Source organism: Phyllopteryx taeniolatus, chromosome 18, assembly GCF_024500385.1.
Source record: "Phyllopteryx taeniolatus isolate TA_2022b chromosome 18, UOR_Ptae_1.2, whole genome shotgun sequence".
Taxonomy (NCBI): domain Eukaryota; kingdom Metazoa; phylum Chordata; class Actinopteri; order Syngnathiformes; family Syngnathidae; genus Phyllopteryx; species Phyllopteryx taeniolatus.
Window position 1 is genome coordinate 3,438,303 of NC_084519.1, and position 26,775 is coordinate 3,465,077.

The window sequence follows — 26,775 nt, forward strand, 5'->3', positions numbered from 1 at the left end:
AGATTTATATTGGCTTCAAATTTTGAAAACCGTATATCATTTTGTTCTACTTCACAATTATGTGCTACTTTGTGTTGGTCTATCACATAAAATATCAACTAAATACATTCAAATTTGTGATTTAAAGTCCATCCATCCATCCATTTTCTACCAATATCCGAGGTCTGGTTGCGGGGGCAGTAGCTTTAGCAGGGACGCCCAGACTTCCCTCTCCCCAGCCACTTCATCCATCTCTTCCGGGCGGATCCTGAGGCATTCCCAGGCCAGCAGAAGGATGTAGTCTCTCCAGCGTGTCCTGGGTCGTCCCCGGGGTCTTCTCCCGGTGGCACGTGCCCGGAACACCTCACCAGGGAGGCATCCGGGAGGCATCCGAATCAGATGCCCCAGCCACCTCATCTGGCTCCTCTCGATGTGAAGGAGCAGCGGTTCTACTCTGAGATCCTCCCGGATGACCGAGCTTCTCACCCCATCTCAAAGGGAGAGCCCGACACCCTCATCTCATCCCCGACCTGGAGAGGGCATGCCACCCTTTTCAGACTGAGGACCATGGTCTCAGATTTGGTGCTGATTCTCATCCCAGCCGCTTCACACTCTGCTGCGAACTGCTCCAGTGAGAGTTGGAGGTCACGGCTTGATGAAGCCAACAGAACCACATCATCTGCAAAAAGCAGAGATGCAATACTGAGGCCACCAAACCGGACCCCCTCTACGCCTTGGCTGTGCATAGAAATTCTGTCCATAAAAGTTATGTACAGAATCGGTGACAAAGGGCAGCCTTGGCGGAGTCCAACCCTCACCGGAAACGAGTCCGACTTACTGCCGGATATGCGGACCAAACTCTGACTCCGGTCATACAGGGAGTGAACAGCCCGTATCAGGGGGTTCGGTACCCCATACTCCCGAAGCAGCCCCCACAGGACCCCCGAGGGACACGGTCGAACGCATTCTCCAAGTCCACAAAACACATGTAGACTGGTTGGGCAAACTCCCATGCACCCTCGAGGACCCTGCCAAGGGTGTAGAGCTGGTCCACTGTTCCACGGCCAGGACGAAAACCACACTGCTCCTCCTGAATCTGAGATTCGACTTCCCGACGGGCCCTCCTCTCCAGCACCCCTGAATAGCCCTTACCAGGGAGGCTGAAGAGTGTGATCCCCTGTAGTTGGAACACAGCCTACGGTCCCCCTTCTTAAAAAGGGGGACAACAACCCCAGTCTGCCAATCCAGAGGCACTGTCCCCGATGTCCACGCGATGTTGCAAAGGCGTGTCAACCAGGACAGCCCTACAACATCCAGAGCCTTGAGGAACTCTGGGCGAATCTCATCCACCCCCGGGGCCTTGCCACCGAGGAGCTTTTTAACCACCTCGGTGACCTCAACCCCAGAGATAGGAGAGCCCGCCTCAGAGAACCCAGACTCTGCTCCCTCATGGGAAGCTGTGTCGGTGGAATTGAGGAGGTCTTCGAAGTCGAGGTCAGCAGCGCCCCATCGCCACTATACACAGTGTTGATGGTGCACTGCTTCCCCCTCCTGAGACACCGATGGTGGACCAGAATTTCCTCGAAGCCCTCCAGAAGTCTTTCTCCATTGCCTCACCAAACTCCTCCCATGCCTGAGTTATTGCTTCAGCGACCACCAAAGCTGCATTCCGCTTGGCCAGCCGGTACCCATCAGCTGCATCAGGAGTCCTACAGGCCAAAAAGGCCCGATAGGACTCCTTCTTCAGCTTGACGGCATCCCTCACCATTGGTGTCCTCCAACGGGTTTGGGGATTGCCACCACGTCAGGCACCAACCACCTTACGGCCACAGCTCTGGTCGGCCGCCTCAGCAATGGAGGCGCGGAACATGGTCCACTCGGACTCGATGTCCCCCGCCTCCCCCGGAACATGAGCAAAGTTCTGTCGGAGGTGGGAGTTGAAACTCCTTCTGACAGGGGATTCCGCCAGACGTTCCCAGCAGACCCTCACAATACGTTTCGGCCTGCCACGTCGGACCGGCATCTTCCCCCAGCTGTACTTCATAAAGTTACTAACAAACAAGCAAAACTATCACCTCCTTCAAAGTTGACCATTCAGTCTGAAGAGATCCAAGTGATTGTAAGGCTGTTGTGTATGTCCAATAATCTCAGAAAAAAAATATATATTTTCCCATTATAGTATTCAGGTATCAGTTGCCAGCTCCGCCCCTCTCTTTACCCGAGTGTCCAAGACATGCGGCCGCAAGTCCGATGACACGACCACAAAGTTGATCATCGAACTGCGACCTAGGTTGTCCTGGTGCCAAGTGCACGTGTGGACACCCTTATGCTTGAACATGGTGTTCGTTATGCACAGAAGTCCAATAACAGAACACCGCTCGGGTTCTGACCCGGGGGGCCGTTCCTCCCAATCACGCCCTTCCAGGTCTCACTGTCATTGCCCACGTGAGGATAGAAGTCCCCCAGCAGAACGATGGAGTCCCCAGCGGGAGTCCTCTCCAGCACCCCCTCCAAGGACTTAAAAAAGGGTGGGTACTCTGAACTGCTGTTTGGTGCATAGGCACAAACAACAGTCAGGACCCGTCCCCCCACCCGAAGGCGGAGGGAAGCTACCCTCTCGTCCACCGGGGTGAACCCCAACATACAGGCACCGAGCCGGGGAGCAATAAGTATACCCACACCTGCTCGGCGCCTCTCACCGTGGGCAACTCCAGAGTGGAAGAGAGTCCAACCCCTCTCGAGAGGACTGGTACCAGAGCCCAAGCTGTGCGTGGAGGCGAGTCCGACTATATCTAGTCGGAACTTCTCGACCTCACACACCAGCTCGGGCTCCTTCCCTGCCAGAGAGGTGACATTCCACGTCCCTAGAGCCAGCTTCTGTAGCCGGAGATCGGATCGCCAAGGTCCCCGCCTTCGGCCACCGCCCAGCTCGCACTACACCCGACCCCTATTGCCCCTCCCACAGGTGGTGAGCCCATGAGAAGGGGGACCCACGTTACCCTTTTGGGCTGTGCCCGGCCGGGCCCCATGGGTGCAGGCCCGGGCCACCAGGCGCTCGCCTTCGAGCCCCACCTCCAGGCCTGGTTCCAGAGGGGGGGCCCCGGTGACCCGCGTCCGGGCAAGGGAAACCTGAATCCATTAATTGTACTCGTCATAGGGGTTTTTGGAGCCGTGCTTTGTCTGGTCCCTCACCTAGGACCTGTTTGCCAGGGGCATAAAGCCCCAGACAACTTAGCTCCTTGGATCATTGGGACACACAAACCCCTCCACCACGATAAGGTGACGGCTCAAGGAGGGGTGATTTAAAGTCACTAAATGTGAAAAGTTCAAGTGGTTTGAATACTTTTTAAAGGCACTGTTCTTTTCAGGGCTGCTCAAATTTCAGGTGATCACATCCATGGGCTTTTCATTTAAGTGGTATTGTTTTCAGCTCATTTGTTTTTGTACAATTATCAGATACTCTACTTCCATTTGGACTAAATCTAACATTCAGCCTTTAAAATCCTGCAGGCTGACAGCCATTTGGGCTCATTCCACAAACCAATTTATCTTATTTTCCGTTTGTCATTGACTGGTTGACATTGATTTTATTGATTAATACATACATCAAAATGATGGGCTATTTTATATTTGATCATATCAGGCCATGTCAGTAACCTCTATTTTTACATTGGCCAAAAGTGTTATAATGTTGGTTGCAATTTGTACACTGCAGTGTATTGACCTGTAATTGGAGCTTCAGGAGACTTCATTGCCATATTGTCTGTCTGAAGGAAATGAGTCGGCTATCCAGAGACATTTCTCAAATTCCTCTCCTTGTGTCATTACTGCTAAAGCAAATAACGGCTTAAGGGACAAAATTCCACCACTGAATCAACAGATTGTTTGTGTCTTCAGCGGCTCAATGCGAATTGTGGAAAGATAGGAATTTGTCAAGTAGTCTAATTTTAGCTGAACCCTTTTATTGTTAAACTCATGACTGGAGTTTTTCATCATCCCCTTTACTGGAAAAAAAGTCGATCCAAAAAATAGTATCTCTCTTGACAATGCTTCCTTAAAGGTTTTATGGTTTTGAGGGGGTTTTGAAAAGGACTTTTTTTTTTTGTTTGTGTGTAAAATCCTAAAAAAAAACAAAAAAAAAACAATTAAGTACAAAACAAGGCTTGGTTTTGAATGGTGATTCTCATTCAGAAAATGTCATGTTTATTTGTGGATTAAATATTTTCCAACATTTAAATCATATACATTTCCATAAAATGTGCCAGGATGTTTGTTTACAGGTTTTTCGGCATAGTGTTTTTCAATAATTCATGGAAGATTCTTTTATTACATAAGATCCAATTCTATGTTATTAATAATGTCGATCAGGGATTTGCATACTATGGTGTGCCTTCCATCCAAGGGGTATGCAAGATTACAAAATGAAATGGTGGTCTGATAATTACACATTTAAAGCCAAACCTGGCTGAAAATGGGGGCATTGATGGGGGCAGTGGGCACATAAAATTGATTTATCTCAAATTGACAGAGAAATAATTTCAGAATGACTCAATTCAGTCATGAAAGTTGAAGTAATATGATATATTATTGACTGAAAGAGTACAGTGCAAGTGTGAGACGAGTTGCATGGGAGTGCAAGTGCACCCTTGGTGTCAAAATGCAGGGACATGAGTCGTGTATAAAGGTAAACATTGGTGAGTTGCAAAGTAGGATTAAGACTTGTGGTGTACCTTTCTATTCTTGTTAGGATAGCTTTCCCTCCTGTGGTTATGTCAAATGTCAACTCTTCACATCAAGCGTCAACCTTTAACCTCCCCTCATCTGCCTTGTTTTAGTAAGATTTCGATGCTTAAAATTGTTATTCAAAGGCATAAAAACATGTTTTCACGGCCACCTGTCAGATTGTGCAATCTTCCTTTTGAAGGACTTCCCCTAATCTAATAACTGGCTGTTGTGGCCTCAGTTGCAGTGTCAGTGTGTTTAAATGAGACTGCTTGGTGGTGAGGTGCTTGTTTCTTTTATAGTTTTTGCTGCTGTAACTTTCCTAATGTCCTAATTCACATATTATATTCTCCCTCTGCTTTATTTGCCCATTCCAATTAAAAATGTCTGTCTATGATCAATCACTTAATTTCTGAAAACATTTGTATGGAATGCTTAGTTTTCCACATTATGTGTGTCTTGCAACCGAGTTGGTGGTGCTTTGGAGTAACAAATCAAGAATAGACGGTGGTTGGATCCTGCTCGGATGAGAGGCTAAACATTTTCAAAACAACCAGAGGTGTCCAGTTGTGATTGATTTTAATGCTCTGAGAATGAAATTACCTGGATGAATGACAAGCATGTTTTTGATTTGTGTACAGGTATTTCAGTTTCACAGACACCAAGTTCAGACCAGTGGCGTGCAAAGCTCACAAGAGGCCCGGGGCCAGATTTAATTTAGATGCCCCTCGAAACCGATGGTTAACAGGCCTCCTTTTGACACGACTGGTTCAGACATTTTTTCTGTCTTTAATAATAGCTTGTTTATTGTTTATTCAGCATTATGGATGCAACTGCACATTTTATTGGACTTATTTGTAGAGAGATCCCTAAATGGGTGGCATGGTGGACGACTGGTTAGCGCATCTTCCTCACATTTCTGACGACCCGGGTTCAAATTCGGCTTCGCCTGTGTGGAGTTTGCATGTTCTCCCCATGCTTGCGTGGGTTTTTTTCGGTATTCTGGTTTCCTCCCATATCCGAAAAATAGGCTTTACACGATCAGGATTTTTGGGGCCGATCGACGAGTTTAAAAAAAAAAAAAAAAAAACGATTACCGATCGGATCACAAGATGAAGCAATGTGTCTATTTAAATGACTTGTTCATTTACTGTATATACTTGTGTACTGCATACTATAGTATCTTCAAAAATATTCTCTAGTCATGTCATGTATTCTAATCAGTCAGGTCAAACCAACATTATAACATGACGGAAATAATGGGTGCTAGCTTACTGTAATTAAATTACTTCACACACACCTTTAGAGCATGATTTAACATAACGCCGGCATGTTTATGTACAACCGTTAGTGCTAGCACTAGCTTGGTAGGCTACATAACATTTTGTTGCCTGCTTGTGAGCCGTATCATATTAAAAGTACGTGAACATACCTCAAGCAATCCTTGAACAAACGTCTTTTCCCGAACACCGGTGACCCCGTTTTTTTTGTTTTGTTTAGATTTTTATCAACACAATACACGTGCAATCCAATCGTGTCAGATTTGACAAAGCCCAGTGATCGTAAATGATGTCAAAAGACACGCGGCAAGGCTAAAAATAAACGAGCTTTTGGATTCAAATATACTGTAGATGGCACAATGCTGAGTAAATGTCTTTTACGGAGCCAATCAATGACGTCATTGATCGGATCGGCAAATTATGACATTAAAGCATAAAATGCTAATTTATCAGCCGATACCGATCAAAACAATCAGATTATTGTAAAGTCTACCGGAAAACATGCATGGTAGGTTGATTGAAGTGTCTTAATTGCCTGTAGGTGTGAATGTGAGTGCGAATGGTTGTTTATATGTGCCTTGCGATTGGCTGGCGACCAGTTCAGGGTGTACCCTGCCTCTCGCCCAAAGATAGCTGGGATAGGCTCCAGCATGCCCGCGACCTTAGTGAGAATAAGAAGTATAGAAAATGGATGGATGGATGAGATACCTGAATACCATAATGGGAAAAAATATATATATTTTATGAGATTATTGGACATACACAACAGCCTTACAATGACTTGGATCTCTTCAGACTGAATGGTCAACTTTGAGGGAGGTGATAGTTTTGCTTGTTTTTTAGTAACTTTATTCAGTACAGCTGAGACTATCAACAAAGTAAAGTAACATGCTTTGTTTCCCAGATAAATCCCTTGGTTACCAAAAAACAAAATGAACAAAAAGGGCATATTAGTGTTTTACATTGGCTCTGTACTAAATGCATTGAACTAGCAGTTTATACATACTTGCCAATTCCTAAGCAAAAAGTTTGTTTTGTTTCAAATGTGAGACTGTTAAAACTATTATTGTTTCTCTATTTCTATGACTATTTTTCAGTGTCTCCAAGGAGTTTGGACATCTGAACGCATGAATAGATGCAAAGCATGGTCAAATATCATCCCACAGGTAAGGCTTGAAACACTCAGCTTGTATACCATACAATTTTCCCTCTATAAAACCTACCCTATTATATTGCAATTCTAACATCGATCAAAGGTTTTCAGTGTGTCCTCCAGCTACTGTCAGCTAAGTATTTATCACAGTAATAGTGGAGTTCACTAAACATGTCAAGGTGTAATGCTGAAAGTATTTTAGCATTGTTAAATGCTGTTAAGTAGGCCGGGTGCTTTGGCTTTGTTTTATCGCTGTAATCTCTGTAAGGTTTTCTTAAATTCCGTGATGTCTCCTGGAGTGTCCTGGGTTGCCAAGGAGACGCGGTAAAATCGAATATTTTGGATTTTATGGACGTTAAGCATTTTCCTGTTGTGCTCAATAAATCTTAACATTTTCCTCTCCATATGCTCATGATATAGAAAAAAATTAAGGGTCCCATATTTTGGCTATTTAGATCTCCATGGAGTGACTCTCAAACATGGACTTAGTATAAAAGTGTCAATTTCATTTCTTGGTTTTATCATACTAGTGTCCAGAAAGGGCCCCTCTGACAGCTTCTTCTGTTTGACCCAGTTTTGTATCCGCTTTGTCCATATTTGACTAAGACCACCGCCTTTCCTCTAATTGGTTGCCTCCGTGGAGAAGACCCAAACCTCACTACTTTTGAGAGCACGTGTTTATGTTGACAGTGCTGGCTCGGGCGCGGAGAGGTAGGCAGAGATCTTCGCAAATAAAGTAGATAACCTCGATAAATCGAAATGACCTGATTTCTGGCCTCTGCAGAAAAACGTCTGGAACTCAGGAAAGCGTGGATGATTTTAATTCATATTTCACATGTTTACTGATGCACCATTGAGCCGATATAACATCCCAAATACTAGAAAAAGTTGGTTTGGTAAAATATACTAATTTAATTTTGCTTAATGTCACAAAACTGAGATCAGTCATCACCAAATTTGATGTGGACATCTCTACAGATGCCCCCATCAGAATAATCGCCCGCTATTTTAAATTTTATGGACATTTAAGCGTTTTCCTCATTATAGAGGATTGTCCCAGTGCCGTGGTCCGGCGGCTGAGCGTGGAGCACGGACACCGATGAAACTTCGGAACACATTGCAACTGCATTTGAGAGTAAAACAGCAAAAAAAAACAAAAAAAACAACAACAAAAAACATACTGTCACTAATAAATCATTAATGACGTAAGTATTCTTTACTTTTGCTGTCGAAATCTCAAATGGGTGGGAGGCAGGACTTGCAGCTACACACAACAAGCACCGCCTGCTGCACATTACTTGGTTTTTTTCATTTATAATGTTTATATAATTGTAAATTGTAAATTTAATCACGATTAAAATTGGATTAATTGCCCAGCCCATATGTTAAGTGTAAATTGTTTTGTCTAAACTGTAAGATATTAAGCCTCTGTGTCTGCATTAATAAATAACACGTGGAAACGTGAAATGTCTAGCTCTTGTATATATGTATATATATAATATATATATTATTATATTTACAGGACATGTCGCTTGTAGGGACACATAGTAGTGAACTTAACTGCTGCTTATAGAAAGCAGATAAAGTTGCCCTTTGCGATAGACAAAAATGAGTCCAAGTGCTGTAAATGTGTACACCATGTGACTGTATCTTTATTTCATGTCCGTATTATCAGAACTTAGCTACTGTAGTACTTCAGTAATTAGTATGGCAAACGATACCCTGATAATAAAATCAGGTTGTCTGTTTCCTCTCGTCCACTTTTATTGACAGTATGCTCATCTGGTCCCCCTAAATATAAGTGACACTGCTAAATACTCAATCAATTTTTGAATTCTCTTTTTGGGATAAGGAGGTTCTAGACAAAGTGAAAAGATTCGTAGGCAAAACAAACTTTTATTTAAATCTGTATATCTTTAGGCTTGTTGACTCAAACAGCATGATCCAGACTGTATTATCCAGTGACTAATGCCCCCAGCCCCCGTGCTACCTTTCTGTTTAGCAGCTGTGTTGACTGTCTCATGCATGGGAACCCTTGATCATTAGGCTGACTGTACAACTGTGGTGAGCCTGGCTGCCATATCGTCACACAAAACACAGCCTTTTTAACTTTGATCATGCAGACCTGTAAATGACTATAGGACCGTTTTCAAAGGCCTCAGGTTCTCCACCAGGCTTTTTTTTTGTCTAATGAATGGTTTGGGATGTTTATACAACTTGGTCTGTCTGAAATTGCCTCTGGCAATGTTGACAATCACCGCGTTTGCTTCATTAAACCTTTCAGCTGCAATGGCTGGTGGATGATGTCTTCTTTTAAGTTCATAGGTGGATAATGTGTTTTCTTGATGTGCTAGTTAGGGAGGTGTTAATACTTTGTGACACAGGATAAATGAACAATACTTAGTGACACAAAGTTAGAGCAAAATGAGTTCTTTTTCCTTTAGACTTCTAAGTGAACCATAGGACATTAACGACAAGCCAGCGTTTTCAGTTTTCAGCAGTTTTCTTCAGCTGGATCCATGTTTATCTGGTGTTCTTTGTGACACTCTCGACTGATCTTTATTTTAGCCTCCCCATAATTTTCTCTTCCCTTGTGGATTCCAGTCGAGTGCCTGCCTTGTGTTGTTGTCTGTTTTTTTTTGTATTGTGTTTCAAATCCATCCCCACTTTTTCTTCATGTCCCAGCTGATACAGTTCTCGACCGTTCTCTCCCATAGGTTGTTTTTGGGTATGCTGTCAGGCCATCTGATGGTCAGCGTTTGTTGATAAAGAGCTATAGTTTGTTGGCGGTGTGGTCACTTTCCCATATCACAGATCCATATAAGACTGCCTTGACATTGGTATTGAATAGCTTATGTTTTATAACTTATATCTGCTAGAGCCCAAATGATAAATCGGTGGGCCAATTATACGTCGTCACTGATAAATCGACATCAGGCAATATATAACCGATGCAGTGCATGATGTTGTCTGAAGCTTTTTGTAAACTGTAGGCTTTAAACGATCAGGAATTTTGGGGCCGATCAGCGAGTTTAAAAAAACGATAACCGATCACCGATCCGATCACAAGATGCACGAATGTGTCTATTTAAATGACCTTTTCATTTACTGTATATACTTGTGTACTTCATTGCTCAAAAAAATATATTTACAATAAATAATGTAGCTTTGGTCCTCTATTCATGCCAGTGAGGCACAGTGACAGGCAGAACAAATGAATGGTCTTCTATTAGATGGCAGGAAGTACATAAGTAAAAACAGAATACAATTATTTGCAAATCATGTTCAACCTATATTTAATTGAATACACTACAAAGACAAGATATTTAATGTTCAAACTGATCAACTTTATTGTTTTTAGCAAATAAACATTAACTTAGAATTTTATGGCTGCAACGAGTTGCAAAAAAAGGTGGCAAAAAAGACTGAGAAAGTTGAGGAATGCTCATCAAACACCTGTTTGGAGCATCCCACAGGTGAACAGGCTAATTGGGAGCAGTTGGGTGCCATGTCGTTTTGGCTGAAACACCACCACAATGGATTTGAAATGAAACTATTTGTTTATGTGCCTCATACATTTCGAGGAAATCAGAAGTATTGGGGCACCTGGCCAGGTGCGCATGTATGGCTATAATAAACCTGAGGTATGTATTCATAATACTTGCCTTTTTTATTTTCGTCTGCTTTGTCTATTGTTGTGAATCCTTTTGCGCTACTGTCTTCTGATTTTTGCTGCTAGTCTGTCATGCAAACAACTCTCAATAGGGAACTGTCTCTGCTGTCATTTTTCAGTTTTTATTTTTTATTTTTTTATATATCTTCTGGTCTGTCTGCTCATGACTATTGCTCATCATACGCCCTCCCTTTTATTTCCAATTTTAGCTATTACTGTCAACGGATGGCTATACGTATACTGTATTCCTGTATTGGGCCAGTAGTGTATTGGGCTTTTAAATGTCAGTGTGGAAGGAAAGACTCTACTGGCTTGTCAGTGTCTTGTCACAATAGGTCCCTTTCCCCTCCCACTCATTTCCCTGCCAAGCTGGGAAGAGTAAATATTTATCAGCCCCCACAACAATGACCATCTCAGCGGGGAAAGAGACTTTGACCAGAGCACATGAAAAGCTGGCCTCAGGTCAGGGCCTAAAGATGGTTTGTTATAAGGTTTGGATGAAGCATCTCAATCCCCCCCCCACCCCCAAAAAAAATATATATTTTTTTGAATGGAAATATGTGGAGTTGGGCGCATCAACAGAAATATTTGCACCAGGAAGGCGTAAAAGGAAAACTCTCCCCAAGATTAAGCATGCACTTTTTCCTCCATTTCATTTTTTCTATTTCAGCTAAAGAAATTTGGAGTTTTTACAACACATTCACAAAAAGTGTGTGTTACTGTTAACACACACACACACCAAAACACAGAAATTTGAGTAAAAGTGAGCGTTTTTTTGTCTCCATAACATGATTTCCATGGTCTATTTGTCCCATACTTAACATTTTGACATGAGCGTTCTTTGAATCTGTCAACCCTAGCACGATGCGCCATGCTGAGAAAATAGATGCTGAGAGGACAGACAGGACCGAAGAGTCTTTGTTCCATGCTTCTTGTCGCTTGTCATCAAGTGACATCGAAGGCCTTTAGGCTGCAAGCGTGGAGTATGATGTGTAGATTGTAACGGTGCATTCGTGAACAGAACTGGGCAACATTTTTTAAAAGCCTTTTTTTTTTTTTTTTTTTTTAGGGGGGGGGGGTGTTAAACAAAGAAGGCCTTGTTTTTCTGCTAAACTGTTTAGCATGCAACATATGGCACTAGAAATATTGCAGCTGTAAAAAGATTAAACCGAAATGCATCAGATATATTCAGCACAGACACATCTTAATGCAATTTTCAATCGAGGAAACACCTACTTCAATGATGAATGTGCTTGCACACATTCAGGTTTCTGAATCAATGAGACAATTGTTTTGCTGCTTGACTTTGTTGCAAAATATTTTGTTGGCTTTATTTCAAAGACTTGTTTAACCTTTGTGATTCAAAGCCAGGAGTGAGGATGTTTAATATGTTGATTTGATTTGAACAATAGATTGGGTTTTGTTGACATAGAAGTCTGGCGCAGCAAAATATCCTGTGGTTATCACAAAAAATACTTGGTTGAGTATTCAAAGGAAACTAATCACCTATTGCGGTACCCTATAGTACTAAAGTTTGTATTTTGGCTTTTTCTAAATCCTCAGTGGTTCTTAAATGTTTTACCACCTCAAAAGAAATACAGTCATCATCATGACAAACCTATTAAAATACAGTCGCATACTAGCCCCAAGTGTTCATCAGTAACAAGACAGTGTAAGTAATATTATTGTTATCCACTGTCACATTATGCACTGTCAGGACATTATAACTGTCCTTAAATATAGAAAAATAAAAAAACTACTTAAATCATCCATCCATCCATCCATTGTCCTTATCCTTACTAGGGTCACGGGTATGCTGGAGCTTATCCCAGCTACCCAGCGGGGTACACCCTGAACTGGTCGCCAGCCAATCGCAGGGCACATATAAACAAATTTAGTCTTCAATGAACTTACCATGCCTGTTTTTTGGGATGTGGGAGGAAACCGGAGTACCCAGAGAAAACCCATGCAGGCATGGGGAGAACATGCAAACTTCACAGGCGGATTTGAACCTGGGTCCTCAAAACTGTGAGGCAGATGTGCTCACCAGTCGTCCACTGTGCTCCCCTTACTTAAATCATGAAAAACAAAAAGTTCTAAAAGGTTAAATGCAAAGGTATTTTACTTTGCAGTTAAATACAACTGAACTGTACTTACAAAATGTACAGGACTTGAAAAATAAATATTTATTTTTTTAGTTTAATCAGACTGTAGTCATAGCTGCACGCTTCATTCTAGTAAGTTTGATTGTATTTCATGTTTTAAATGGTGATTTTATTTGATCCATCCATTTTCTGAGCCGCTTCTCCTCACTAGGGTCGCGGGCACGCCGGTGCCTATCCCAGCTATCATCGGGCAGGAGGCGGGGTACACCCTGAACTGGTTGCCAGCCAATCGCAGGGCGATTTTATTTCATTTTTTATTTATTTTTTTGGGAGGGGGCATACATCGAGAGGGAGCCTGCATACCACCAGTGGTACTACACATTGTAAATCACTGTGCTAGATAGTTACAAAGACTGTGTGTGTTTGCCACAACTCATCAAGGTGGACCTCAATTATGAGGTTGATGTCACACAATATTTGTTATGCTTCTGTATTCCTCTGTGAGCTTGCCTCCTGATAGGCTCTTACATCCTTCCATGTGACAGTAACAGTCGGTGGCTCTGGCGTCCTTCTCACAATGGGACATTTTATCTTAAATATTGAACATATTTATCATTTTCAACTTATTCTTTTCATTTGATGGCCCTGATCCATTTAGAAGCAATACTCGAGAAATGTTACGCTTAACACACCTGACACTAGAGGATATTCTGTCAAGATAATCTTTCGGGCAATTAGATAATGTAGCCTTTTCTAAGTTTCGTTGCAAGAGGGGCAATCAGGCTGAAAATCACATCAGCTCGTCTTTTGTTCAGCCCTCCGCTTAGGTGTGTTTTATTTTATTAGTAACAGTGGTTAACTTATTTTTACACTTGTTTGACAGTTATGTAAAACTGAAAAGAAAAAAATGCCTGTATGGTTCTAAAAGGTTGATCTTATTCCTTATTGGAAAATTGTTTCAAAATCCGAACAAATCGAACATTGCCTAGAATCTCTGAATGAATTGTGTTAGATCTCTGAATTTGATTTTTATTGGCCTGAAGTGTTTACTTTTGGGTGTAGAAAGATAGAAATTGAGCAAAACCTGATATGATACGAATTATTCATTATCTTTGACAGGTAGCTGAGTTTTTGTGTTGGCACACTTTATTGTCCTAATGTCACACGAATACAAATATTTATATCCAATATTCAAAGCTAAGGCATAGTTTTGAAGCTGTGGCTGTTAGCTTCAACCCACAAGACGCAGAATTAAATAAAGGGTAAATACTGCTGTATTGGTTTTTATACATTTCTTCCTTGCTGCAAAATGGACTTAGCCAAGAAGAATGTCGATTTGGCAAGTTGTAGTAGTAGCGAGATAACACGAGAGATTATCACTGACACAGGATCCTGAAACTAAACACATCTGTCACATTGTGCACTCTGAATACGTAATCCAACATTAAGATGACATGGAGCCAAACAAAAAGATACCGTTTTTTGTTTTCTTTCTGTTTGTGGTTGAGTACGATTTAAGTTTTATATTCTTAAATAAAAGGCGTGACCTTTTCAGGCGGTAGCTGGCTCCTGCGTTGGGCCCTGTTGGTGGTTGGGGCCCCATGCTCTCTGTGGGTGGCAGGGGTGGTTGCAGCGGTGGGGCGCTGGGTGGCGGGATTGGGCGTGGGAGTTGGTGGTCCCGTACCCTTGCTCCTCCCTTGGGTACTGGTCTAGGCCCTTCAATTGGACTGGGGCACCGCTCTGGGTCCGCTCACTAGGATCGCAGGCGTGCTTGCACCTCTCTCAGCTGACTCTGGGCAAGAGGCAGGGGTACACCCTGAACTGGTCACCAGCCACTTACAGGGCACACATAGACAAACAACCATTCGCACTCACATTAACACCTACGGGCAATTAAGTCTTCAATTAACTTGTCGTGGATGTTTTTGGAATGTGGGAGGAAACCGGAGTACGCGGCCGGACAAAACTCACGCAGGCACGGGGAGAACATGCAAAGGCGATGACTGATTCGGTCCTCAGTAAATGCAAATGTCCAAAAGCAAATGTGCTAATCAGTCGCCCACCGTGCCGCTCCATTTATTCACAATGCTATTATTATTGCTGATTATCTGCTATTTAACATGAACAGAAAAGTATTATTACCATACCTGTACATCCGCATAGTGTTTTTCTTTCTATTTTGTGAAGTTGTACAATGTTGAGAAGATGTTTGTGAATCTTGCCATCAGAATCCTCAAAGTTATGCAAGACAATGGCCATCTCTCCAGTGTGGAAATAACTCAGTACAGGTACCCTTGAAATGTCCAACAAATCCTTGATTTAAGAACCACAATCTGTTTCTTTTTACCAGCTGCACACAATGCTGCATTGTGTAACAGCTTGGATTCTAGCTCCATGCACATTTGCAGTGTTTGCAACCCAATTAGGGGTTTCTTTTTGGTCACAAAGTCACTGTAAACATCCATCCATTTTTTTTGTACCGCTTATCCTCACTAGGGTTGCAGGCGTGCAGGAGCCTATCCTAGCCATCGTCGGGCGAGAGGCAGGTACACCCTGAACTGGTCGCCAGCAAATCGCAGGGCACATATAAACAAACAACCATTTGCGCTCAAATTCACACCTACGGGCAATTTAGAGTCTTCATTCAATGTACCACGCATGTTTTTGGTATGTAGGAGGAAACCGGAGTACCCGGAGAAAACCCATGTAGGCACGGTGAGAAACATATCTCTTTTAATTTCTGCTCTGCTGTACTGCCAGTTTTAAATTTGTAAGTTGGAACAGCACCAACGTCAAAAATGCATATATCACTCGTGTGCCGCTGCTCCTACCATTATTATTCATTTCAGGGGAAGCTCTAAGCCCCAAAGCATGATGTAATTTCTTAAGCCTGTCACTAATAATTTCCCTCTCATTTTTAATGACTCCTAAGATTAATGCCAGACCATAACTGGCGCCCCCCGTCATTTTAAGATTTTTTATTTTTTTTTTTTCCCCCTCGTCTTCTTTTACAGCCATTTTACAATCCCATACATATGAAGCCTCATGTTGCCATGGCTCATGTTCATTCTGCAGAGACTGACTGGATTTGAAACAAAGGATGTCACACTCAGTGGCTTTACATGCACTAAAGAAAACCGAACTATTGCAGTAAATGGATTAAAAGCGTACTTTTGAAGTGAGCATCAACACCTTAATTTGAGACACATTTAGCTTTTTAAAAGGTAAAGTAACCAGTATACCCAGACTGTTCAATTGGAAACCAAATTCCATTTGCATGTACAGTATACTTCCTTCAATCGAGCATCATTGCTGGCTTTAAAGTGCATGCCTCAGTCTCAGTGGCGCAAATATAACTTTAATTTTCACATGAAGGACATGAAGTATGTTTGAAATGACATCAGCTAAAAGAAGTACATTTTTAAATGTATATGCTTGTAAGATAAACATACCTGTTTAAAAGATGTTGGAACATCTGTGAATTGTTAATCTTAAACAATGACATGACGACTATCCAAATCTGGGTATCAGAATCAGAATCATCTTTATTTGCCAAGTATGTCCAAAAAACACACAAGGAATTTGTCTCCGGTAATGTGAGCCACTCTAATACGACAACAGACAGCCAATTGACAGAGAACACTTTTGAGACATAAATACATTGAGAAAAACAGTCACTGAGCAATAAAGGGTTGCTAGTTATCTGGTAATGCCGGTACATTATTATTTTTTTTTTTTTTTTGACAATTGTGCAAAAAGATGCAGAGTCCTCTAGCACTTAGAGCAGTTCGAATGACTAATATTGCAATAGTCCGGTGCAATGACCATTGTGCAATGGGCGCCGAGACTTCAAGCGAGTAGTACGATAGTCTGGGACAATGTTGATTGTGCAAATGTTGCAGATACTCCTCAGTCAGTGTGCAAATGGAGCAGATGCTACTCTGGCATGAGTGGCCAGTATTGGTCAACAACAGATATGCAAATAGTGCAGCGTGGTGAGACTACTACAGTGAGTGCACGAGTAATATATAATTGGCCCGACAGAAATGTGACAACAAACTCAAGACAAAAAGACAAAAAATTGCCAGCATGTTGCAATGGAATTGTAGGTTAGGTGTTTAAGAAGTTGATTGCAAGAGGGAAGAAGCTGTTGGAATGTCTGCTCGTTCTAGTTTGCATTGATCGGTAGCGCCTACCTGAGGGAAGGAGCTGGAAGAGCTGGTGACCAGGATGTGGAGGGTCCGAGAGAATTTTGCACGCTCTTGTCTTAGTTCTGGCAGCGTGCAAGTCCTCAAGGGTGGGTAGGGGGGTACCGACAATCCTTTCAGCAGTTTTGATTGTCCGTTGCAGTTGGAGTTTGTTCTTTTTTGTAGCAGCACCAAACCAGACTGTGATGGAAGAACACAGGACTGATTCAATGAACGCTGTGTAGAACTGTGTAGGCCGTGCTTTCTCAGAAGCCACAGGAAGTACATCCTCTGCTGGGCCTTTTTGAGGACGGAGTTGATGTTGATCGCCCACTTCAGGTCCTGAGAGACTGTAATTCCCAGGAACTTGAAGGTCTCGACGGTTGACACAAGGCAGCTGGACAGCGTGAGGGGCAGCTGTTGCGAAGGATGCCTCCAGAAGTCCACGATCATCTCTACAGTCTTGAGCGTTGTGTCGGCCGCACCACAGCTCCAGCCGCTCCACTTCCTGTCGATATGCAGACTCGTCACCGTCCTTGATGAAGCCGATGACAGTGGTGTCATCTGCAAACTTCAGGAGTTTGACAGCCGGATGCGTTGAGGTGCAGTCGTTTGTGTAGAGAGAGTAGAGCAGCGGAGTGAGGACACAACCTTGGGGCGCCCCCAGTGCTGATGCTGCGTGTGGATGAGGTGGCCTCCCCAGCCTCACCTGCTGTGTCCTGCCCGTCAGGAAGCTGTAAATCCACTGGCAGATGGCAGGTGAGACGCTGAGCTGGAGAAGCTTGGAGGAAAGGAGTTCAGGGATGATGGTGTTTAACGCTGAGCTGAAGTCCACGAACAGGATCCTCGCGTAGGTCCCTGCACTGTCGAGGTGTTCTAAGATAAAGTGCAATCCCATGTTGACTGCATCATCCGCAGACCTGTTTGCTCGGTCGGCAAACTGTAGGGGATCCAGCAGGGGGCCTGTGACGCTCTTGAGGTGGTCCAGCATGAGACGTTCAAAGGACTTCATGACCACAAATGTCAAGGCGATAGGCCTGTAGTCATTTAGACCAGAGATTGTCGGTTTCTTGCGGACTGGAATGATAGTGCAGCGTTTGAAACAGGATGGTACTTCGCACAGTTCCAGAGATCTGTTGAAGATCTGAGTGATGACTGGAGCGAGCTGGTCCGTGCAGACTTTGGGGCAGGATGGGGACACATGGTCTGGCCCTGCCGCTTTGTTAATCTTTTGTTGTTTGAAGATGCGTCTCACATCCTGTTCGCGGATGGTCAACGCAGAAGTCGGTGGTGTGAGAGTGGTCAGTGGTGCGTTTGGGTGGGTGTGGGGTGTGAAAGTGTCCTTTTCAAATCTGCAGTAGAAGGTATTCAAGTCGTTGGCTAGTGTGCTATTGTTCTCAGCTTGGGGGGATCGTCGCTTGTAATTTGTCAGCGATTGGAATGCATGCCAGACTGATTTAGAGTCATTAGCGCTAAACTGTTTTTCCAACTTTGCTGCATAGTTCCTCTTTGCAATGTTAATTTCTTTAATCTGTGACTAAAACATAAACAGGCATATTTAAAACTGCCTCTCTGTACTTACAAATGAATAGAAATAAAGTGAAAAAATGTCTGTGTTTTGTTAGTTCATCCATCAATCCATTTTCTGAGCCGCTTCTCCTCACTAGGGTCGCGGGCGTGCTGGAGCCTATCCCAGCTGTCATCGGGCAGGAGGCGGGGTACACCCTGAACTGGTTGCCAGCCAATCGCAGGGCACATAGAAACAAACAACCATTCGCACTCACAGTCACACCTACGGGCAATTTTAGAGTCTCCAATTAATGCATGTTTTTAAGATGTGGGAGAAAACCGGAGTGCCCGGAGAAAACCCACGCAGGCAAGGGGAGAACATGCAAACTCCACACAGGCGGGGCCGGGGATTGAACCCGGGTCCTCAGAACTTTGAGGCTGACGCTCTAACCAGTCAGTAATTTATATAAGTAACACTGGTAAACAAGCAACATGCAATAGTCGCTCATCAACCTAAACCAGTGGCAGGCCATGCATTTGGTACCTGGACCTTCAGTGGGGACTAAACTGATTCTACCCACTTCCTAATACCACCACTATGATGTCACAGTTATAGATACCATCATTACTATACAATAACACAATATAGCAGCCCATAACTGGGACGCACATCTGGAATAGTTCAGAAATTTATTATATTTTATTTTTTTTAAATCTAATAACATGACAAAAATGCTGATTATTTCATTTTTTTAAGGGGCAATTTGCTACAGATGTGTTTTGCTGGTCAAAGTTGGCTGTAACAAGTTTTGCTCTGACCAACCAGTAAGAAGATAGCTGATGTCATTGAGGGCCAGCTTGCTGGCCACATAGCTATCAGGCTGGCCCCTGGAAATAAAATTTGAAATCTAATTGGTGAAAGAAACCGTCCCATTGCTATTATAGTTGATTACTTATAAAACACTTGACCTCGCAACTAACTACAGTGTACATCGTTTAGCTCGTTGTTCCTCATTTATCTGCATGAACTCTCCGATCCACAAATCTTTTTTATCCGTTTTATCCATCCCTCGCATAAATCGCAAATCAAAAGGTGACCATGCATTTTCATTCCTAGCACCCACTCTGTGGAACTATCTTCCAGGATTAATTCGATCTTTGAAATCCTTGGACTATTTAAATAGCAGCTAAAAAGTCAAGCATTATTTTATTATTTTAATTTTAATTTTAAAGCATTTCTATAGACCTCGCTTCTTATCTAGTTTATTTTATTCTAATTGATTTCTCTTGGTGTCATGTTTGCAACCGTCTACTTTGTCAGCTTTAACAATGTCACCAACCACACACAATTGTCACAATTTTCCTGAAATTTACTTTATTTACACACGTCAAGAAATACAGTTGCAGACACATCAGCACCAGGATATACCAAAGTATAGTGCACAACAATTACCGACGTATACCGCACAACCTGAAAAAGAGCCACACTGTAGAATCTACTCAAAGCTTATTTGGTGGCGGCTCAGGACATTTAACACATAACGAAAGACAAAGCAACATAATTTAAGATAGACATAAAATTAAAACTTTACAGACAAAACAAAACAATACATTAATCCCAGTCAGTAGGTTCAAGCAAATTACAAATACATGGACAATAGTTCAGTTTTTAATTTCCTCTTGAAGATGGAGAGAGAGATGACGGTTTTTAGATCACCATCAAGCTGGTTCCTGATCTGTGGACTGTGGCACACATAGCCTAGGTTGGTGGATTTTAGCCTTCGCTTTTTCCCCGTGATAAAGTCTTTGGGCCTCGTGTTGTGTGCATGTAGAGAGTAGCTAATCGGGATTAGTTCACTGTGTCTGGAATTCAAATTCTTGATGACTTAGTACATTGTGCTTGCATTTTAATGAATGTTGGGAAGTCTTAGCAGTGTCTGTGAAGCCACTTGTAACTGTGTGTTTTAAAAAGGGATATATGTATAAAATTTTACTTGCATTATGCCCTCTTTCGGCCAATTCACTTTTTTTTTTTTTTAACTTTAGAATTGTAAAAGCACGGGGTGAATATACTAAAAGGGAAATTTTAGTGTAAGAGAGTAGATTCAGATTGTTATAATTCTAAGGACATTTAACAAAGGCATTTATGTGGAGCCAAACCTGCAACTTACCCAAACCTCGGTGGCCCCCTCAGCAGCCCACTTGTGATCCTGCGAGATGACACAGGATGAGGTGATTATTGTAGACTAAAATTCAGGCAGACACAGATGATGGCGCATGACATAGCTGTTCTTTTTTTGTAGACCATCTGTTTTCTTTATACCGCTTATTCTCACTCAGGTTGCTTGTGAGCTGGAGCATGTCTGTAAAGTAAATAAAGATTTCTGCCATGTTTTACGTAAATGAGTCACCTCGAAAACCTTGCTTCTGTGTGGGGCAACGGGGTGTAGACTGTGCGGTCATGTGACCTCCTTGCTCCGTTTGATTGGTCAAATGGAGTCAAATGTTATTTGTAGTTATGTTGGATTGGGGAATCTATGTCATGATTGCGCAAGAGACAATAAATACATGTACAGAAGAACCTCGATAAAACGGACCCCTATATAACGGATATTGGGTAAAACGGACCGTTAGGACTGAACAATGTTTCCAAAAATAGTTTCCATTTGTCGCTTAAACTGCAGCTGACAAAGTCTGTTCGTTCCAGAATTGGCCGCTGTTGTTTACTGGTGCCGTGGTGCAATGCAGGCAGAGAAATGGTACTGACGTATTTCTGGGTCACAGATGTACAAAAAAAAAAAAAAAAAAAAAAAGAATTGATCTAATTCCAAAAGACGTGCCTAAGTGGCGGCCATGTTGAATGTGGGGCATTGATGTGGCGGCCATGTCATGATGGATATTTCTCCTGTCTATTGTACATTGACTCGCACCGCAGCGAGAGAGAGCGCCATGGCGGCATTGTTAACTCTGAGGAATTCAAACACAAGTCTCTGGAGTCTGAAACATGTTGTTTTTGGAATTTTTTTTTTTTTTTTTTGTCGAGCCGTTCGCCTTTAGCAACGGATTTGGAACTAGGAAGAAGACAAATTCTGCCTGGCTTATGAAAGCGACTCGCCTCTGATGAGTACTGCACTTCAACAATGTCCCTATGACCAAGCACACCGGCGTGGTAAGTTTGTGAAACTTTATATTTTCAAGCTTTTTTATATTTATTTAAAATAGATTTGTACTGTGCTGGGTGTTTTAGGCCATGAAAAAACTTACGAAACAATCATTTTGTATTGTACCTTAATATTGGTGCATATGGCCTCCAAAAAAAAATTACTTCAATCTAACGGACAATTGGCTATGCCGGTATCCCCCCCGCCCCCCTATTAGTCCGTTTTGTCAAGGTTCCACTGTATATAAAAATACAATTAGCAAGCAGAATGTAGCTCAATTTAATGTAAAATTTGTTTCTTCTTACTGAAAATACTTATAACTGAAAAGTGTGTTGCATTAAAACTACTTTGACAAGTACAATTTATTAATTTAATTAAGAGTAACAGAGTAAATGTAGCTCGTTACCACCCACCTTTGCTCAAAAATGAAAGAGAGGTTTTATCTGACCGACTTGCTTTACAGAGCTGCTCCTGTTCTGTTCTTTTGTGGTGCTGTGCAGTGATATCTCAGTCCTCCATGTGAAACCCAAATCCCAAGCCGAAACAAGGAACCAAGCATGCAATCAACATTCTGTGAAGTAAATTATAATAATTATATTATAAGATCACCTGTGCGCGATGACGTCAATAATGGGCAGATCCTCAGAAAAGCACATGACGACTGGTGAAGAAAGACCTCTTCAAGTGACCAACAAGTTAAGGAGGAAGTTCTGGACAGGCCTTGTTTTGTATTCCAGCTGCAGAATGTGGCAACACCTTGGTCATAATGTCTCTAGTACTGATCGTTGCTTGTGAAATAGCTAAAAAAAACATCTTCACAGAGCTCCTCTCGGCCACTCCCTTCTTGTCACCCTAATCACTTACACAAGGGGAGACCTGCTAACCATCAAGGAGTCTACTCCGGACTTTCTGTCACCAACTTTCGAATATCCGCTCAGTTTTTTCCCCGAGTTACTCACCGGAGCGGCGTCCGCGGTTTTCGGCGCATGGAGACGGAAGCGTCGCCACAGAGGGAAGCGAGCAGGCATTCAGGTGAAACTCCGCAAGAGAGGACACAGATTGGCGTTCCCGTCGATCCACCTCGCGAATGTACGCTCCCTACCCAACAAAATGGACGAGCTTCATCTTCTGTTAAAGACCAGTAAAGACTTCGGACGTTCCGCGGCCATGTGCTTCACGGAGACCTGGCTTTGCAACGCTGTACCCGATGGCGCTGTTATGCTTCCCGGTTTCCATATTCATCGAGCGGACCGCGACATGGAATCATCGGGGAAAACAAAGGGCGGCGGGATATGCCTCTATATCAACGAAAAATGGTGTACGGACGTCACGGTGCTCAGCACACACTGCAGCCCGCATTTGGAGTCGCTATTCGTAAACTGTAAACCATTCTACTCCCCACGTGAGTTCGCATCATTCATTCTCGCTGGCGTCTATATTCCGCCTCAAGCTAACACGAACGCCGCATTGCTAACGCTCGCCGATCAAGTCAACGAAATTGAAAAAAACACCCCGACTCACCCCTCATTATTCTCGGGGACTTTAACAAAGCTAAACTCAACCACGAACTCCCTAAATACAAGCAGCACATCGACTGTCCTACCAGGGAAAATAATACTTTAGACCACTGCTACACCACGGTAAAAAACGCATACCGTGCTATACCTCGTGCAGCCTTGGGCTCGTCTGATCACTGCTTAATTCACTTAATACCGACGTACAGGCAAGAACTTAAATGTGCGAAGCCTACAGTGAAAACAGTCAAAAAGTGGACAAATGAAGCCAAGATGGAACTTCAAAGCTGCTTAGACTGCACAGACTGGAGTGTCTTTGAAAATTCAGCTGGCAGCCTGGATGAATATACGGACACTGTCACATCCTATATCAGTTTCTGTGAAGAGGTCTGTGTTCCAACAAAATCATTTCGCACATTCAACAACAATAAGCCGTGGTTCACTGCTAAACTTAAGCAGCTTCGCCAAGCTAAGGAGGACGCATATCAGAGCGGGGACAGGGCCCTGTATAATCGAGCTAGAAACCAGCTGACCAAAGAAATTAACATTGCAAAGAGGAGCTATACAGCAAAGTTGGAAAAACAGTTTAGCGCAAACGACTCTAAATCAGTCTGGCATGCATTCCAGTCGCTGACTAATTACAAGCGACGATCAATAGCACACTAGCCAACGACTTGAATACCTTCTACTGCAGATTTGAAAAGGACAGTTTCACACCACACACCAACCCGGCCGGACCCGCGACCACAATCACACCTCTGACCTCTGCGTTAACCATCCATGAACAGGATGTGAGACGCATCTTCAAACAACAAAAGATTAACAAAGCGGCAGGCCCGGACCACGTGTCTCCATCCTGCCTCAAAGTCTGCGCGGACCAGCTCGCGCCAGTCTTCACTCAGATCTTCAACAGATCACTGGAAATGTGCGAAGTTCCATCCTGCTTCAAACGCTCCACCATCATCCCAGTCCCCAAGAAACCTGCAATCTCGGGTCTGAATGACTACAGGCCTGTCGCTTTGACATCTGTGGTCATGAAGTCATTTGAACGTCTTGTGCTGGACCACCTCAAGAGTGTCACAGGTCCCCTGCTGGACCCCCTGCAGTTTGCCTACCAAGCGAACAGATCTGCGGATGATGCAGTCAACATGGGACTGCACTTCATCCTAGAACACCTCGACAGTGCAGGGACCTACGCGAGGATCCTGTTCGTGGACTTCAGCTCAGCGTTCAACACCATCATCCCTGAACTCCTTTCATCCAAGCTTCTCCAGCTCAGCGTCTCACCTGCCATCTGCCAGTGGATTTACAGCTTTCTGACGGGCAGGACACAGAACGACTGCACCTCAGCGAACCCGACTGTCAAACTCCTGAAGTTTGCAGATGACACCACTGTCATCGGCCTCATCAAGGACGGTGACGAGTCTGCATATCGACAGGAAGCGGAGCGGCTGGAGCTGTGGTGCGGCCGACACAACCTGGAGCTGAACACGCTCAAGACTGTAGAGATGATCGTGGACTTCAGGAGGCATCCTTCACCACAGCTGCCCCTCACGCTGTCCAGCTGCCTTGTGTCAACCGTCGAGACCTTCAAGTTCCTGGGAATTACAATCTCCCAGGACCTGAAGTGGGCGACCAACATCAACTCCGTCCTCAAAAAGGCCCAGCAGAGGATGTACTTCCTGCGGCTTCTGAGAAAGCATGGCCTGCCACCGGAGCTGCTGAGACAGTTCTACACAGCGGTCATCGAATCAGTCCTGTGTTCTTCCATCACAGTCTGGTTTGGTGCTGCTACAAAAAAGGACAAACTCCGACTGCAACGGACAATCAAAACTGCTGAAAGGATTGTCGGTACCCCCCCTACCCACCCTTGAGGACTTGCACGCTGCCAGAACTAAGACAAGGGCGTGCAAAATCCTCTCGGACCCTCCCCACCCTGGTCACCAGCTCTTCCAGCTCCTTCCCTCAGGTAGGCGCTACCGATCAATGCAAACTAGAACTAGTAGACATTCCAACAGCTTCTTCCCTCTTGCAATCAACTTCTTGAACAGCTAATTTACAATTCCATTACAACAAGCTGGCAATTTTTTGACTTGAGTTCGTTGTCACATTTCTGTATTATGTATTACTCGTGCACTCACTGTAGTTGTCTCGCCGTGCTGCACTATTTGCATATAGTGGCCACTCATGCCAGAGTAGCATCTGCTCCATTTGCACACTGATTGAGGAGTATCTGTAACATTTGCACAACCATTGTCCCAGATTATCGCAGTACTCGTCACTTTAAACCGCATACACTCCTTGAAGTCTCAGTGCCCTTTGCACAATGGTCATTGCACCGGACTATTGCGATATTAGCCATTCGAACTGAGGACTCTGCATCTTTTTGCACAATTGTTGTTTGTTGTTGTTTTTTGTCAATGTCTTTATGTCTCCAAAGTGTTCTGTAAATTGACTGTCTGTTGTACTAGAGCGGCTCCAACTACCGGAGACAAATTCCTTGTGTGTTTTGGACATACTTGGCTAATAAAGATGATTCTGATTCTGATTCTGATTCTTATGACATTTCTCTCCTTAATACGGAAGCGTATTGCATTCACTTGCATTAAAAAAAAAATACAAAAAAACTCCTGTTTTTCTGAGTAATTATTTTGAGGGCTTTGTTTTTCTGACAATTTTTTTCTGTTTTTCTGACAATTTTTTTTCCCCACCTGTTTTTCTGACTATTTTTTTTCTGTTTTTCGGACTAATTTTTTTCTGAGTTATCAGGACACATCAAACTCACGCGAGAACCTGCGAACTGCAAGTGACTCTTTGCGGACTCACTAATGGCGGATTACTGCTCGCACACCTTCAACCTGCCCATACACGTTTACCTTACCAGTTCAATTAAGTTGCCTGCGTAATGTCGACAAACTAATAACAACACCATCTATGTGACTCAAAGACAGGAGTATCTCCCAGTGTCTTAAACCCATATCAAAATAAAACTTGATCAAACTTAATAAGCCGGTCATGTTGCTTACTACGGATTCCGGAAAGAGTCTCTTGCAGTTCGCAGGTTCTCGCGTGAGTTCGATGTGTCCCGATAACTCAGAAAAAAATTAGTCCGAAAAACAGAAAAAAAATAGTCAGAAAAACAGGTGGGGAAAAAATTAGTCAGAAAAACAAAGCCCTCAAAAAAATTACTCAGAAAAACAGGATTTTTTTTTCTTATCAAAGTGAATGCAATACGCTTCCGTACCTTAATACTCACATCATGCTCAATTATTTCCCCCCCCCCCCCCCCCCACTCTCCCTTTCCCCCATATTACCACCTTTGTTTGAGTGTGTCAGAAATTCAAAAGGTTTATGACGGCAGGATGTGATCTCATTCCTCTGCCAACATTTTCAACCACACAAAAAAAATGGCCTTCCCAACTCCATCTAGTCCCCCGCCTTCAGAGGCCTCAGAGAAATTTGACATGCGGATGTGATCTTTCAGGGATTTAT

The 26,775-nt window shown here is 43.3% G+C and overlaps 1 protein-coding gene across 1 annotated transcript in view; it reads left to right on the forward strand.

The window, feature by feature from the left end:
• disp1 (dispatched homolog 1 (Drosophila)) overlaps positions 1-26,775 on the forward strand; it is a 113,191-nt gene that overhangs the window by 32,413 nt on the left and 54,003 nt on the right. Inside the window, exon 3 of the mRNA XM_061753629.1 lies at positions 7,079-7,147. The gene's annotated coding sequence lies outside the window, so the exon portion shown is untranslated. The remainder of the gene's footprint in view (positions 1-7,078; positions 7,148-26,775) is intronic.